We start from the raw sequence: 16,040 nt of genomic DNA on the forward strand, positions 1-16,040 counted from the left end.
ATTCATTTTAGATAGATAGAGAGAACTAATGATATGTTCTAAGTGTTTCGTTGTGGATTTTCCTTGTTCTTAGTGTCAATCTCTCTTTCTTTCTTTTTCTCTTTCTCTCTTTCTCTCTCGTTGTCAATGCAAAAAACTAAACAGAGAGAGTTTTTTTTTGTTGCTCACTCCACAACAACCAAGTATAAACAGAAAGTTCGGAAAAGTTTTTCAGTCATTTACTTACGATATCGCACTTCGTTTGCAATGCAAACTTTGCAAAAAGAAGTTATTTGATTTCGTTCGTAAATAGTCTTAATTATCGTACGAAAAGAAATTGATCCATAGCTTGTGCATTGTTTCAATTGTGACGGAGGCACTGTTTGTTTCAAATTCGACACTGTTTTATCAAGCAAAAAAAAACGAATTATAGAGACGGGTTTTTTCCCTAGAAAGACGGCGTACGTGCTATTTTTGGTGATAGTTTCTATGCTTAAGTTCATAGTTTCTTTCATTTCAAATAGTCATTGTGGTGATCGAGTAGTTTTTTTTCTCCTCAGACGGTGATTTACACATCATTACATGAAAAGTGTCTTAATAGAACAACCCACAATTCCGTTGAACCGAAGTGAATTGTTGACATCTCAATGCTGTGCTCGTGTCAAAGTGCAAACTGTTTTCGTCATAAATTGAATAAATGTAAAAAGTACATATAAAAACAAAATCCGGTAGAAAAAGAATTTAATCTCAATCCAAAACGATTGAACCGGATGCCTGGAAAAGCACATTGCCAGTGTGTGACGCAGTATCACATTCGTGTTAAATCCAATTGTTTGCCGCTCTTCATGTTATAGAACAAGGTACGTTTTTGATTCATTCTTATCGATCAAGTATTTCAGAAAGAAACAAACAAAAAAAACACGAAGAAAAACAAAGCACTTTGATTCTCAATGTGATTTCCTATTTGAAATAAGCAAACTTTAATTGAAATTATTAATTTAATTATAGTGTTCAGTTGTTCATTGATTACGTATTCTGCCTATTTAGCTATTTATTTTGCAATCCGTGAAATGTTCTTCCTGAAATTGAAGTCATCATTTTTGTGCTGTGGTGTGCGCGTGCCACGCGCATAGTCCATAGGTTAACTAAAATGCCAGTGTATCGAATTTGTGTGTATCATAATTAACGGCCTGTGGGTAACTTTTTTTTTCAAATCGAACACTTTGTGCCGTTCAATCGTACCAAACTTGAGAACTACTCTCGTACAAATCGCTTCGTTGCAACAGCATTTGTCTCTCTGTCTCTTTCGAGTTATGATTAGTTTTTTCCGCTGCACCGTATTGCATATTTCCGTAATAACGTTTAATCGCTTTGTACCGTACAGAATTGAGCGATCGAGGGTAAATCTCTCAGATAGATCTATGCTACTAATGAATGAGGAGTGCGATCACACCTCTCCAATTGATCGGCACATTCGATATCGATGTGGATGATATGTTTGTCGCTTCCAACAATTTTTCGTGTTCATTTTTATTTCTTTGCCAGTTTAAAATCTATTGAACAAACGCGTGTTGTGATTGATTCTGTGAACAGTTTGCATTCAAATTAACATATAATTAGGTCTAATTGCGGTGCAATTATAGCCACTGCATCTTTTATTTCGTTCTTCAAGTTTTATGTGTGATATGTTGTGTACGTGCTAAAGTGCATGCACAGACGAGTGAAGAATGTGTAGCGGCCGGTGAGCTCCCAGGTTCTCTCTTGCTCTCGTTCAAAAAGCCATCGATTGCGTTGAATGCACCGATTTTATCAGTTCAACGTGCGACACAACGCGGATTCGAAAGACGATGGGCACACACACACAAGAGAAGAGAAAAAAAGTGCCCGATGCAAGATGTTTTTTTTCATTATTATTGTTATTGCCGTCGTCGTCGTCGTCGTCGTCGTCGTCGTCGTCGTCGTCGTCATTGTTATGGCAGCAGCAACAACAGCAGCACATTTTCAAGTGCACAATGTCACACAGATGTGAAACAAGAAATAAAATACATACAATACAATTTCTGAACTGGCCGTTGGACACCCTTTTTGTTCGTTTACATTTCGGTGTGTGAAACGGATTTTGTTTGTGGCTATCGGTGTTTGTTTTTTGCTGTTGTTTCACGACTCATTTTTTTTTCCTGTGTGATCTCGCCCGGTTCGCACACGATGTCGTGCATTTTTATGCCATTTTCAAAGCATTTCTTGTCATTCATCTCGTTTTGCCTGTCAACAATCACACAATTAATACAAATAATTCATTCCACACAATTTCATTTTGCAAAAAACCAAAATGAATGGCTCCTACGTAAAACCGCAATATTTTACACTTTATTCACGAAGAAAGAGAGAGAGAGAGAGATAGAGAGAGAGAGAGAGAGAGAGAGAGAGAGAGAGAGAGAGAACTGGAGACAAGAGAGTAACGATTGAAATTGGTCCCATTTATATTAATCAAATGTGAATCAACAATTGAAGAGTCGAAGTCTTTTTTATCTGTTGCTGCTATATGTTTTAAAGGAAAAAAGATGTGTATATTCTCCGTCGAATGCAAGCAGAAAGCATTTTCAATGCGTTAACTTCAATGCCAAACGTTTAGTGCACGGAGAGAAGCACGAAAAAAAACCTAACCGCACTGAAGAAGACAGAAAGAGTGAAGACGAAAAAAGAAACACATAAAAAGATGTAACGAAAAAAGCGATAAACACCGTTTGGCAAAGTCTGTTCATATTTACGGTATAGATTATGTGCGGTAATGCTTTTGTTTCGTTCATAGATATTATATAAACGTGTGTGAGATAATAGCGTCGAACTTAACATAGATATTCATTGGACTTTAAATGCTTACCTAGTTACGTTGTGGCGGCCGGAATACAGCACACATACGATTCGAGCGCGTTCGCTTCAGTTTTTTATTTGCGCAAAAAAAAATGCGAAAACATTTATGCAAGTACTTAAGAGCAAAGCACCGAGCAGTGGCTGAATGTGATTCAATGAGGGCTTTTGAGGTGAACCATTTTTGGGAACTAGACAATTTCTAATAAAACTTTCCTCATCTCATTATCAACGCCCACAAATGAATTTTTGATTGAAATTAGCATGAGCCACGTTCTTTTCGGTATTAATTATGGAATAATCAGCATTTTTTCCCTTAATTATAATTAGTGTTTTCGTTAAATTCAATTTAATTATACTGAAATTGAATGGTTTGGAGCGAAAATGTAATACAGAAAAGTTGAGCGGAAAAATGTCAATGATGAATGAGCGGAAAAGGGATAGCTATATAGTAAACTGTATAGTAAACTATAGTGAACTATATAGCTATCCCTTTTTATTTGACATTTTTGACCGCTCAACTTTTCTGTATTACATTTTCGCTCCAAGCCATTCATTAGGGGATCATTAGGGATACGAATTCCGGATTAGTCCAAAGTTTCGATTTTGTGTAGCGGTTTTTTTTTTACATCGAATGCACTCAGGTGTATCGTTTGAATGGAATTTGATTCTAAAGCACACCCATCAAAATTTCATCCACATGCGCACCTTCACATCGCGCGCAATCTGCAATCATAGCCAATTTTATCGTTTCTTCTTGAAATTAATTTTAGTATCTGTTTAATGCATCTCACAATTCACCTGCGGGGATAGTGCAATTAATATGCCTTGATTCAATTAGATGCATTTTGTTTTGCCTTTTTTTCTCAATTTGATTGGCGAATAATTGAATTAGCAAGAGAGTAGACGAGGAAATGAGCGCGCGCGCCATTACGATCTACGGCCAAATTGATTGTGGTATACGTGCAAAAAGTCAGTCGTGTCGCAGGCACATCAAAACAATTTGTTTACACGAGGTGCAATTCTGGGTATAGAATACACCAGCCAACCGTAGTAATGATATTCCGTATGCGGATGTGCACTTTGTGTTTGCACACTTCGAGGTGTACGCGTGCATCTCTGTCTGTTGCGTTGCATCTAGGCCCCGCTGCACTCACATTGCTCTTCTTCGACTTTGTTTTTTTTTTCATTTTCCTTCATAAATGGTCGAATGAACGTCATTTCGATGTGAATGTCTTGATTTGATTGTTTTATTTGTTTATTATCATTTCTCCGTCGATCGCGTTGGCCCGGCATAAAATTTCAACGGAATCGCCATTCTCTCCAATTATTACAATATATCGGTAATGTGAGTAATTATCGAATATACTCTGTTCTATTGAGTCAATAGTATTGATGTAGTTTGAATGAAATTAAAAGAAGAACGCATCAAAGTAATTAGGTGCCATTGTAATTATCGAACATGTGCCCCAAGCAGAGAAAACAAATCGCATAATTTGATAAACAAATTTTCTGTTGTTGTTCAGGATGTGGTAAACATTTCAAGACGTCACTTTCACGTAATTAACGCAGAAAACAAAAGAAAAAAAACAACAACCGTTTGACTTCGCATTGCGAAAAATGGTAACGCACATAATAAGTAATAAATGAAAACAATTAGATGACCAGCAATTCGCACATAATAAATGTGAATTATGATGAATTCCGTTGAATATGTGTGTTACATTGTCCACAAAATTGGTTTCATGATTTTTCATTTATTGTTCAGTGTGAACACACAATCAATCGATAAGCAACAATTAATGTCAGCCAACTGACAACTTGCTAACATTCGAGAGTTTCATATAACAATCATCTGACATCATCGAGAAGCATTTGCATTTCAGCTGTCATTTCAGGCTAGCCTGACCGACAAGGCAATGACTCCGAACTCCGAATCAAATGTCTCTTATTTTGATGTTGTTGTTGTTGTTGCTGTGTGTCTCCGTTTCAAGCAAAAAGCATTTACTTTTATTATAATGCAAGTGTCTTTTACTTCGAGTGTGTGTGTCTGCTCGTTGCCATCAATTTTTCTCTCCCTCTCTCTTCCTCTCTCACTCAGTTGCCCCATTCGGAATTCGGATCTTAATTGTCATTCACGGTAATTATGATGTTAGAATTGTTTACGGCTGATATGGATTATGTTTCGTGAGCAATTAAAAATGTGAAACAAGCTGACATAAATTATTGACGACGCTGCTGCCCTGCCACGCCAGTAAATTACACTTTTTTAATGAAAATGTATATGTCCGATTTGAGTTGCGAGGCGAAAGATGAAGCGAACAAAGAGTACACATGAACGTGTAACATGTACATTACGCTCACGCACACATTCACATACATTGTGTACCCGACGACATGTGAGTCAAGTGTGAATTTGATTTAGATATCATGCGACAAAAAAAAGCGCTAAGCATTCTATTACTCATTAACATATTTACAAGCTATTTTGAAAAATGGGCCTTATTAGCCCGTCTCTCGAAATCCACTTGAATTTCTACCATTTTTCTCAATCTTCGTCCGGCAACTTATTTAATAGTTGCGATGCAAATTTTCGTATTTGCATCTTGAAATAAAAGCAACAACGCAGAATTGCAGGGTGCGAACGCGAGTGCGAGCAAACAAATAACGAATTAATCAAATAATAATGTCAAGACTTTTCACTTGTAATTAATTTAAAGCTCGTTAATGATTGGTTGATATCGGTCGCGATTTGTGTGTGTGTATCTTAACGCCGCCGCCGCCATTTGTGCTACGGATCAAAAGTAGATGTCAAGAGAAGCGAAAAAAAAGAATACAAATTATAATAATCGCACATGTGGAAAAAAGATCATTTAAAAGATGAAAAAAGCAACGAAAATCATAAAATGACAGCAAGCCAAAGTCTGTGGTAAAGCAGAAAATAGCACGCACCCTGTCGTAAGTTGCGTTCAATGTGAACGTGTGCGCATTTTATTGTCAACAATTTTGATTTGTGCCCGAGATGCTCTCATCTCTATCTTGGACTCTCGTCGATATTATGATTATGTCAAATTCATATCATATTTTCGAATTGAAAATAGAAAAAAATTAATAGTGTCACTTGACCTCAGTCAGTCGCGTTCTTCCTCGCTATTGTTCTATTCGGTGGGTGCCTATCGAATGTTGTTGATATTTTATTTTTCTAACCGATGATACGATGATAATGCCTCAATGATGATATCGTGATATACATAACATGTTCGCGCGTTTATTTATAAATTCTAATGAAAATAATCTCTAAGCTAATGAGTATACGAGTGAGAGATTTATCTGAATCTGAAACGAATTTGGAAGTTTCCAAATGATGGGTCGCGCGTTTCTTTGATTCCGACTGGTTTCCTGTATTTCTTCTGTATGTTTTTCTCTGTTCCACTATGCGGTGATAAACTTTCAGTGTAACGGTGATTCACCTCAGCCACATTACTTTTATTCCGAAGGATTTTTGCAAAACTGGTGACATTCAGCGGGTTTTTGGTATTTTCGCGCGTTCAACACCGGCAACAGGCAACGAACCACACGCTAACGTGATTCCCGCCTCTGTATCATTTTGTGTAATTTTTGTTCATATTTTACCTATTGCCATAGATTCGCTTAGAACAAATGATAATTACGTGAGAAATTCGTGCAATGTTTCACTCGGTTTTTTTTTGTCGTAATCTCTGCACTGGGTCACACACATACCCATTACATAAGCACGGTGTCGTGCATTGTATACGTGCTTTACGGATCTCATAACGGCCAATTCCTAACACAATAAGTTTATTTCCTGTACGAGACTCAACCGATTTAATTGGCGATAACTCTAAATGTAGTCAAAACACCGAAAAATGGTTGCGCTGTCTCTCTCTCTCTCTCTCTCTCTGTGTGTGTGTGTGTGTGTGTGTGTGTGTGAAGGTAACAGCTATTTCACTGGCTTATCGTCCGATAAAAACCTCCAATTTAATAACTTACAACCTCATTAATATTTATTAATATAAAAATAAAGAAGAGACGAAACAAATACCGTCAACACAACGTGAGTGAGTGTCACTGGGCCGTTGACTGTGTGTAACTTTTATTTTCGGCGTGCGTATTTCTGGTAACCGTGTTTTTTTTTTCTCCTTCTTTTTCTCTTCTTACTCGTATTTCTTCTCATCAACTTTGATTGCGACTGCATGTGGACAAATGAACTCTCTTGAACGTGAACACACACCATTTCGATTGTATGATCCATCGCTAAATCGCATGAAACTCTTTTATTCGACAAACTTTTTTTTCTTTTCACATTTTGTTATCATCCATGGGATTAGATTAAGATATGTTAGGACACGTTCACTTTCATTCTTTTGTTTTGGTCTCACTTAACAAATTTTTGTTGTCGTCTTCTTTTCTGCGATTAATTTATTCAAATCAGTATATTCTGGTCAAATTAACGAGACTTTTTATGTCTATTTATAAATTTGTGAATAAATTTCATTTGATTCGAATGTTCGTCATTGCATTTTCCGTTGTTTCATTGCGGTTTTTTTGTGTGTTGGGTTACGTTGTGTGTTTATTTCGGTCGGTTAGTTTTATTGATTTAATTTCCAGTAAGAATTCTGTTTTTTTTTTTATTTATTTCGGCTTGCAAAGAGGGTCAGTAAATCAAGTGAATTGTTTCTGGTCAAGGTTAAAGACCAATTCAATTTGTTGATTCAACGGCGGCGCAATCACATTCTACCGCAATGAAACTAAGCCGAAAAATGCTGCTTTATTACAATAAGCGAGTAAATAGTTGTTTCAAGATGTAAGCAAGACAATCTCGTCTTTTTAATGGAATCAGTTGGGTCACGTTATTTTTGTTCATTTTCTCGGTTGAGCCGATGTTTTCGTCGATGTTTGGTTGCAATCCAGTGCTTTTGCTTAGAAATTCTGTTCAATTCTTCAATGTGATACAATTTCCAGTAGTCAGATGGCTGAGAGACGAGTAATCAGACGACGACGATGGCGGCAACAATGCAAAAACCAGTCAAATTCCAATCGAAATCAGGCTTGCTGCTGTAATGGCGTCATTTTGTAAATAATTGTCCTGTAAATTTGTAATCAACAATGGTTTTGCCATGTTTATCTTGGAATGGGAACTTCAGTCAGTTTGGTTGTACACCATTATGTTACCGTGCATTTCGATGTAACCTGCAATTAGTTAATAAACTTCTATACAAGAACAGTGTATCAACTGGATCGATGGAACCAGAAAATTCAAACCTCTTCAGATTCCATTCGAAACTGGTCGATTCGCTTATTTTTAGCCGAGTTTTCTTCGCGAATACCAACAGCTCACTTTTTAGTTGAAACAACAGTTGCATCGTGCTTTAGTAATAGCTCATTTGACTTGAGTTCTCTTCTTTAATGTTTAATACAAAAAAAAATGCCGTAATTAAATGAGATGTACTTTGACGATTAATACCACCGTTCACACAGTCACAGTCTTTTTTTTTAAACTTTTGATTAGGGGGTCAAACCCATATCACAACGTTAAAATTAATTTTAATCATTACTTTGTATCGATTGCCTAGAGTTGTTTCTTCATGTTCTGTGTGCTTAATTTTTGTCATCGCATCTACACATTAGCATTATTCGGATCGGTCAACGAAACGAACATCGATACCATCTTGCCGGATCGACGCGTTGTGGCGTAAAAATGGCGAATTTATCGCATATTTTTACCGCATATCAATTGCTTTATTTTAACATGTTTTTTTTTCTTCTTTTCACATTATTCTTCGTATTGAAAGTGTTTGATTTTGATAGCCATAGCAGCCATTTGCTGGCTACAACCAAACGTCAAAGTGTCCTATGATTAAACATGATAAACGCTATGCGTTGATTCTTTTCGTTTGTCGCAATGTAATGTGTATGTGTGTATGTGTGTAAAAGAGTTCGATAGCACTTGTACGAAATACTTTTTCCTTTTGGCCATCTTATTTTTTCTGCACCCGTTCTCAGATGGTGATTGCACGAAACGAAGAGGCATTCACGACCTTGAGCGCGTGGGCTGTGTGCGCACTTTAGTGATTTTTTTTTTGTCTCTTCAACGATTCGTTTCGTCTCTTCGACGTGAAGCATTGCTGAATGCATCGATTCGAGTACGCAACATTCATTCAATGTACTCCTCCATTATTTATACGATCGTTGCCATAAGAAGTTACACTTCTTTGTATTGCACAACCAATTGCATTGGACTTTGAACACGAAATGAACTCGAATCATGCAATGCGTGCATTGGGCACAGTGTGATAGAGTGCGACCGACGAATACTGCATTGGAATATGAGTGCATGCGATGTTCGCGCGCGCGCGCGCGCACACATTCTATCCAGTGTTACAATCTAAAAATGGTCTATTTTTTCAATGCATTTTATTTCATTTTATTATTTGTGTGTTGCTTCTTTTTTTCCTTTGTAATGAGTTCAAACTCAATATCGGGTAAGAATCTGTTTCTTTTTTTTTCGAACGCAGAAGCCAAAGTTGTGTCTGTCGTTTGCCGTTTGCGATGGTAAGAACTTTGTATCGCACAGCAATATCATGCATTTTTATCGGTGTGCATGTGGATGTGTGCGTGTGTGTACATGTTTCTTTGTCATTTCCATTAATTAAAGCTTTTACTCGATTTATGTGTGTACAAGTACATCGGCTGCACGTTTGCCGCATGTATCGAAGCATTGACAATGTTAAATTCCTTTGCGAACAATGTTTACGAAGCAAATAAATCCAATCAATATCAATCGCCGTGTACAGTACACACACGCACGCACACAAGAATGTACAGTCATTCTTGGCGCTACCACGTGCAATGTTCGGCTGTATGTTATTCTTTGCGTTTGAATTAAATTCACGGCTGAGAGATCAGCATTGTCATGCGTGACGACTTCCAGCGAAAAAAAAAGAGAAGCAAAATGTGAATAGTTTGTGTCATTTGCTAATATTTTCCATATCAGTTTTTCATGCGCACTTTTTGAATTCGGTCCACAAATAAAATGGACAAACAAACGCAAAATTTCAAACGCAACATAAGCTGAAAGAAAAACTAACGAAAAAGAAGGAGAAGGAAAAAAAAAGTCGGTAGCCACACAAAAACCGTATAGGCCTGCTGTTGAGGCAAACGCAAAAACATACACTGCAATGGCAAACGGCGCATCGTTAGTTAGTTCCCCTTTGACCATTACATTTTTTTTTTCGTTGTTGTGTTCATTGTTTCAAAATGCGTTATTTCGCCAGTGTCCAGCTGATTGACTCCGATCGACTACCAATTTCAAGCACTGCACACTGCCTTTTTCAGGTTCAATCGAATCAAATTGTGCATTTAGTTTTAATTATGCATTTAATTCAAATCAAAGTCTATGCGAAGAAAAAAAAACTTGAATTCAATTCTGTTTTGTTATTGTTTTTTTTTTCGTTGACGTCGTGTGTTTTTTCCTCTCGTCTCTTGATTCGTTATTTTTCCGTAGTTTTCTCTCCACTGATTGGGCCTACTTTTAATAGCAATGGACACGACATATACTACGAGCAATTATTTATTCTTTCAGTAGTTTTTGAAACGATTTATCGCATAAAATTATTCCAATGCAACTTTCCACGATACACACGACCGCAAGCAAGCGTGTGCGCTTTCGACTTTTTTTTTGATCGAAAGAACCGCCGCGTAATCTTTGGTGTAATTATACTCGTTTAATCACTTCTTAAAATGTCTGGCTCAATTAAAATCCATTTTCTAAAACAAAAGATTATCTCCGGGCATCTCTCTCGGTGTCGAAAGAGTGAATAAGACTTCTAGGAAATTGAGACATGACAATCAATTTGATTGGGAAAAACAAATTTACGTGGCGGTGTTCGCACACAATAAATGATCATCTCTCACTTATGGATAACAAAGTTTGCAACATATATTTGCATGGAAAATATCAGCAACGATGCGAAAATGGACAAACAAAATTCGTCCAGAGAAGAATAGCGAACGAAAAAAAAAACAACGAAATAGCAACTCACACACCGACCAAAACACATTTACACGCATAACTAATAGTGGCGACCTTCGATGTGTTAAGTCAATTGCAAGTAGGTGCATTTATACAAATTTTTTTTCTTCGTAAAACAAGAAATCGTTTCGAAGTTTGAATCATTTCGATTCTGCGCGATACGATTCGATTCGGCGTTCAGCGCCGATGTGAGTGTATGTGTACAATGCACAGACGCGCGTTAATGCGAATTCGAATTAAATTGTGTTGATTTTTCGCAAACGCAATTTGATATTTGATTGATTGACTTGGTTTTCAGGTGTAGCTTTTTAACAACAGTAGCTGAGAGATGAAAATTAGTCAATAAAAAAAAACATATATGATAGTTAAATGCAAACCGATCTCAATTTACACACGATCAAGGCGGACGAACAGCAAAAAAATGTGCATAATTTGACCTTTCGAATGGGGAAAAAAACGAGCGAAGAATCGATTCGAGCAAAATCTGTGTCTTTCTACTTTATTTTCTATGAACATTTGCGACTGACATTGTTCGGATGTTCGATTTTGTTTTTTTTAACAGTGCTGATGGATTGAGATCGATACCGATAAAATGGGAGCAATAACTTTCTGAACAACAGCCGGTTAGCCGGATCGTGCAATCGAAAATTGCTTTGAATTTTCAAAGTCATTTGGAAATGTGAAAAAACCGATACAGTTTCGCATTGAACTCGAAATGTTGTTATCATATCAAAGTTAATTTCAAATGCAAACATACATAGATATAAATAGCTATTTCTAGTCGAATGGGTTAAATGCGTATATTCGAGCGAGTCGATAAATAATCGAGTGTATGAAATGTGGGGAAAAAACAGCCGGACGTTTTTTTTAAATGTAAATTTCCTGTGTTGTTTGATTAGTCACCGTTACACACGATGAAGACGATTTATCTGTTGATTTTCGATGGAACGAGTCAGAAATGTGCGAACAGCAATGAATAGAGCATTCGAATTTTTGAGACTCACTATCGATATCATCATTCATATGCTGCTGTTTATTAAGCTATTTGTTATTTCCCCCATAACAAATACGATCACAACACGATTGTCATCCAAGTTCTAAATTTTGTGGAATATGCACGGAACTAAGGAAATGATATGCAAACTACGTAATGAATTACGTGCTTACCTTAAAGTTTAACAAAAAAAAAATGAAATGTTTGGACTGTTTTTTTTTCCTTTTTCATCACTTGTATGACAGTGTTTATAGTGTGTGTCCGATGACTTGGAATGCAGGAACAATAAAATCCTGTTTTTCAAAGGGGGTTTACTCTACAACGGCGCACTCCGGATGTGTGACGGGAAAGATTTTTTTTTGCATAATTCGAAATTTGTTCACATTCTAAACACAATAAGAAGCTTAATCAATGGTTTTTACCCATTTATGAATGAATGAGATCATTACTGCTTGATAACAATGATAAAGTGGTTATTGTAAATAGATGTGTGAACAAACGAATAGAGTGAAAGAAGTGGCAAACAGCTCAAAGTGACCAAAAAGGACAAATTGCACTGAAAAATCGCGAAACTAGAGAGAATGATCATCAAAAGAAGTGAATATGCCGAAATTCAAGACACAGTGGAATCGAAGAAGAAGAAAAAAAACTGCGCAAAATCCCACACACTATCATCATTTTTATTGTTGCATAAATCGCGCAATCTTAAGTGTATCAGCCGTGTCATGAGTGTATGAGTGTCATCTCGATTGCAATGAAATTACTTTTGATGCGAATTGTTTATTTTTGGCATGATTACAATGAGCATTAAATCATGTAAACCACCGAATGGTGATTGCAGCTCCCAGCTGATGATCCGGCTCCACTCTTACATGTTGTGTCTCGCCCCGAAAATGCATCAAGCGGCTCGTTTTGCACTTCATAATTTATCGTGTGGTAAAGCCAACCATTCAAATGGTCGCATGCGTGTGTGCATACTGCAAACCGTGTATCAAACTTAGACGATCACATGCGTGTGCCGATCGACTATTTGGTTTGTTTTCGTGTGCTGAAACGTTATCGCATTTGCCAAAGTTCCACAAATGTGTAACGAGTAAGACAGAAACAGGTAGTTGTTGGAAAAGCCCGTCAACGAGCCAACGATCAACACAACGTACGCATACACACATATAAGCGCATACATTTCGATGGACGAACTATTCGCAAAACGAAAACAAACAGCACTACGGGGGAATATACCATTGAAATTAGTGTATTTAACGAAAATAGCCATCGCGCCGTCGTTGTCGTAAACGTCGTCTATTCGGTTTGGCGGAAAACGCCTTTGAATGCGTCTTACGGCTTATCGTCGTCGTCGTCGTCGTCGTCGTCGTCGTCGTCGACAGCCTCTGTAGATTGCCCTTGCATGTATGTGTCTCGATGGATCTCTTTGTGTTTACATTATACTTTTTTCGCTTTGATTTGCATTTTTGTTTTCCTTCGTTCATCGCTCCACTGCAAAAATGAAAATGAATAGCAGAAAAAGGTAAACAGAACCGATAATTCTGTTATCAGGCTAGCTTTTGTTTTCATCGAAAATCTGCATAAAGCGAACATAGGTGCAACAAGATCAAGCGCTAATTCAAATGAAGAAAAAAGAATGCTCGAGGAAAATATCACTTTAAAGCGTCGACCAATTAATATTCAAATGGGCTATAATCTATTGATGCGATGATTTATGATCGGAACATTGTGATTTGAGACAAAAATTTCCGACTTTTATTTTATTGCAGATAAACCTCGTATTTATCAGCGACCTCAGACAATAAATACAACAAATTATCAAGGTTTTGGTGTTTTTTCTTAGTTTTCGACGAGATTCGATCAATAAATTGGTGATGATTAAACTGGCTTCCGATGATCAAGTAATAAAAAAGTACCGATAGCTCAACAACCGAATACAATTCCCGAGAAAAACTGAAGAAAAGAGCGGTTTAGTGTGTGGAAGCAAGCACATATGACACAGCGTTGAGCTTGCGTTAAATGAAGTGCTCCGTTGCGCTAAAGATTTACTGCTTGAGTGAGTTGAGCTGTGCTGTGGTGTATTGTGCTGTGTGGTGTGGTGTCGTAGTAACGGCAACCACGGCAGCAACGGCAACCAAAGCTCAACACAGCACACACAAAATTGCACACATACGCGAAAAGCGTACAACAAGCAACAAGTACATTGATTAATAAAAGGAGTGGAAAAAGCGGCATACGATCGGTATTATTTTCATTTCGCTATCGATGTTTTAACTCATCGCACGTAAAGTGTTTTTCGTTCGTGAGCTAACCGCCAAAACTTGAAGTTGAACAAAAAATATTCATATTGTATACCCATTTTGGAGCCATAAGCTGTTCTGTGCTTTTTTTGTCGCTGGAAACGACAGAACTTTGAAAAATTGTTTGTGATCGTTTTTTTTTTCATTTGTGGTTTTATACATTCGATTGATCGGTGTCTGAGCAGGATCGTTTCAAAAGGAAAAAAGGATTTTATCCTGAATTTTCCAGAATTCAAAAAAAAAACGTTTGCAACATACTTTTTGCCCAGTTTGATCGCATTTTTCTTAAAAGTTTGATGAAAAAGTTAACAAAAGTCATTGAATTCATAAAAATAGTTTTGAAAAATCGAGTGAAAATCGTAGTTAAACTGCTAAAAGCAAATAAATAAACGAGTTTTTATGACAAGAAAAATTTATAAACTAAAAAAAAAAGAAAAACCAACAAAGAGGCCAGACACTGAACAAAGAACACATAGTGCTGTATTTTTTCTACCAATTTGTGAACAATATTGTGTTGAATGTGCACATCAAATAACATTTATGCTGTAACAGAAGAAGAGAAAAAAAAAGTCTAATAGCGAAGAATTTTGGGTTGTTTATATCGAAGAAGCCATTGTGTAACGAGGCGATGCAGATTGGTGTCATTCAAGAAATTGAAAATAATCATCAACCATCCAACATAAATTAATTGATAGAAAAATGTCAACGGTGAATAAAGTCAAGAACGATCATACAATTTTACTGCATTCGACCACAAAACATTCTATAAAGACGATTATCATCCAAAGTACCGGGAGATCAAATTTACATTGTGGTGATCAAATCAATTATTGAATTTCATTCGGTTTTCATTTTCTCTGTGACACGCGTCCACAAAACCAGCTCGAATCGCGATAATTCAATAGTGCAATTGAAAATTGAAAGAAAAGTTCAAACAAGTGACCCGATTCATTCTCGACCAATTTAACCGTACGGTAAAGAACAGAAAAGAAAGAGAGAAAAAATATTGAAATAATATTTGCCAATTTGTCTGCGGAAGTACATTTAGGAGACCATCCGTTCGATTGCGCGTCTAATGTGAGTATTTCAAAGCGTTTGAATTTTTTTTTTCCATTGATTCATATATTAAGAAATCTAAAAATAGATTCAACAACAACGCTTCAAAAAAAAAAAACAAAACGTTTGTCGAGAAGTGAATCGTTTTGTGTAAACGATATTGGTGGGTCGCGCATAAAAATCGAGCACTTTGTTTTCTTTGCGACTTTTTTCGTCGTCGTCTTCTTGTGTTTTAGTTTCGATTTCATAGTTTTTGTTTTTATGCTGTAATCGCAATGAAAGTTTTCAAATCGTTGGAGCAGCAGAGCAGCAGCAGCAGATGACACAATTCGCTCGAAACCAAACAATGACATGTGTTTATTTATTTGTTGTCTTTTCTATTCATGTGCGCTGTAAATCATGTTCGGCGGCCGTCAATTTGGCAATAGCAATTATCAGTGGCATTTTATCTGTGCTTGCTTGCCGAGCACAGAGCACAGCTACGGATGCAAAGACAATGGCCGGAATTATGACATTCAGTCAAACATTAAAAAAAGAAGCGGCACGTATGTAGTCAAGCTGATAGTGAACAACTTTTTCCTTTGCGAAATGATGAAGAGACAGTGAGGATTGAGAGAGATGGTGCATAACTAGGCGCAAAAATAAGAGGAAGAAAACGATCTTTGTTTCTAGCCACACAGTCAAAACAATCAATCATTTGTTTTTGGGTAATTGGTTAGATGATCCAAACGAACGGTGTGTTTGTGCTTGTGTGTGTTCTTTGTATAACCTGAACAATTCAACTGTT

The 16,040-nt window shown here is 36.8% G+C and overlaps 1 protein-coding gene and 1 long non-coding RNA gene across 3 annotated transcripts in view; one reads left to right on the forward strand and one right to left on the reverse strand.

The window, feature by feature from the left end:
- The first annotated feature begins 730 nt into the window (after nucleotides 1-730).
- The window catches only part of LOC129577780 (scavenger receptor class B member 1), a 56,252-nt gene continuing 40,942 nt past the window's right edge, over nucleotides 731-16,040 (forward strand). Inside the window, exon 1 of one of the 2 annotated variants that reach the window (XM_055465351.1) lies at nucleotides 731-839. The gene's annotated coding sequence lies outside the window, so the exon portion shown is untranslated. Of the gene's footprint in view, nucleotides 840-14,137; nucleotides 15,275-16,040 lie in introns of those variants that run through there. The other variant, XM_055465350.1, reaches the window with a different exon arrangement.
- LOC129577782 (uncharacterized) lies at nucleotides 7,650-8,553 on the reverse strand. Its single transcript, XR_008689038.1, has 3 exons — nucleotides 8,424-8,553; nucleotides 8,131-8,269; nucleotides 7,650-8,058 (listed from the first exon to the last, which is right to left on the reverse strand). It is a non-coding gene; the product is annotated as an uncharacterized LOC129577782 (long non-coding RNA).

Source organism: Sitodiplosis mosellana, unplaced genomic scaffold (genome assembly GCF_009176505.1).
Source record: "Sitodiplosis mosellana isolate CC-2019 unplaced genomic scaffold, AAFC_SMos_1.0 Smas_scaffold_6226, whole genome shotgun sequence".
In the NCBI taxonomy this organism is placed as follows: Eukaryota; Metazoa; Arthropoda; class Insecta; order Diptera; family Cecidomyiidae; genus Sitodiplosis; species Sitodiplosis mosellana.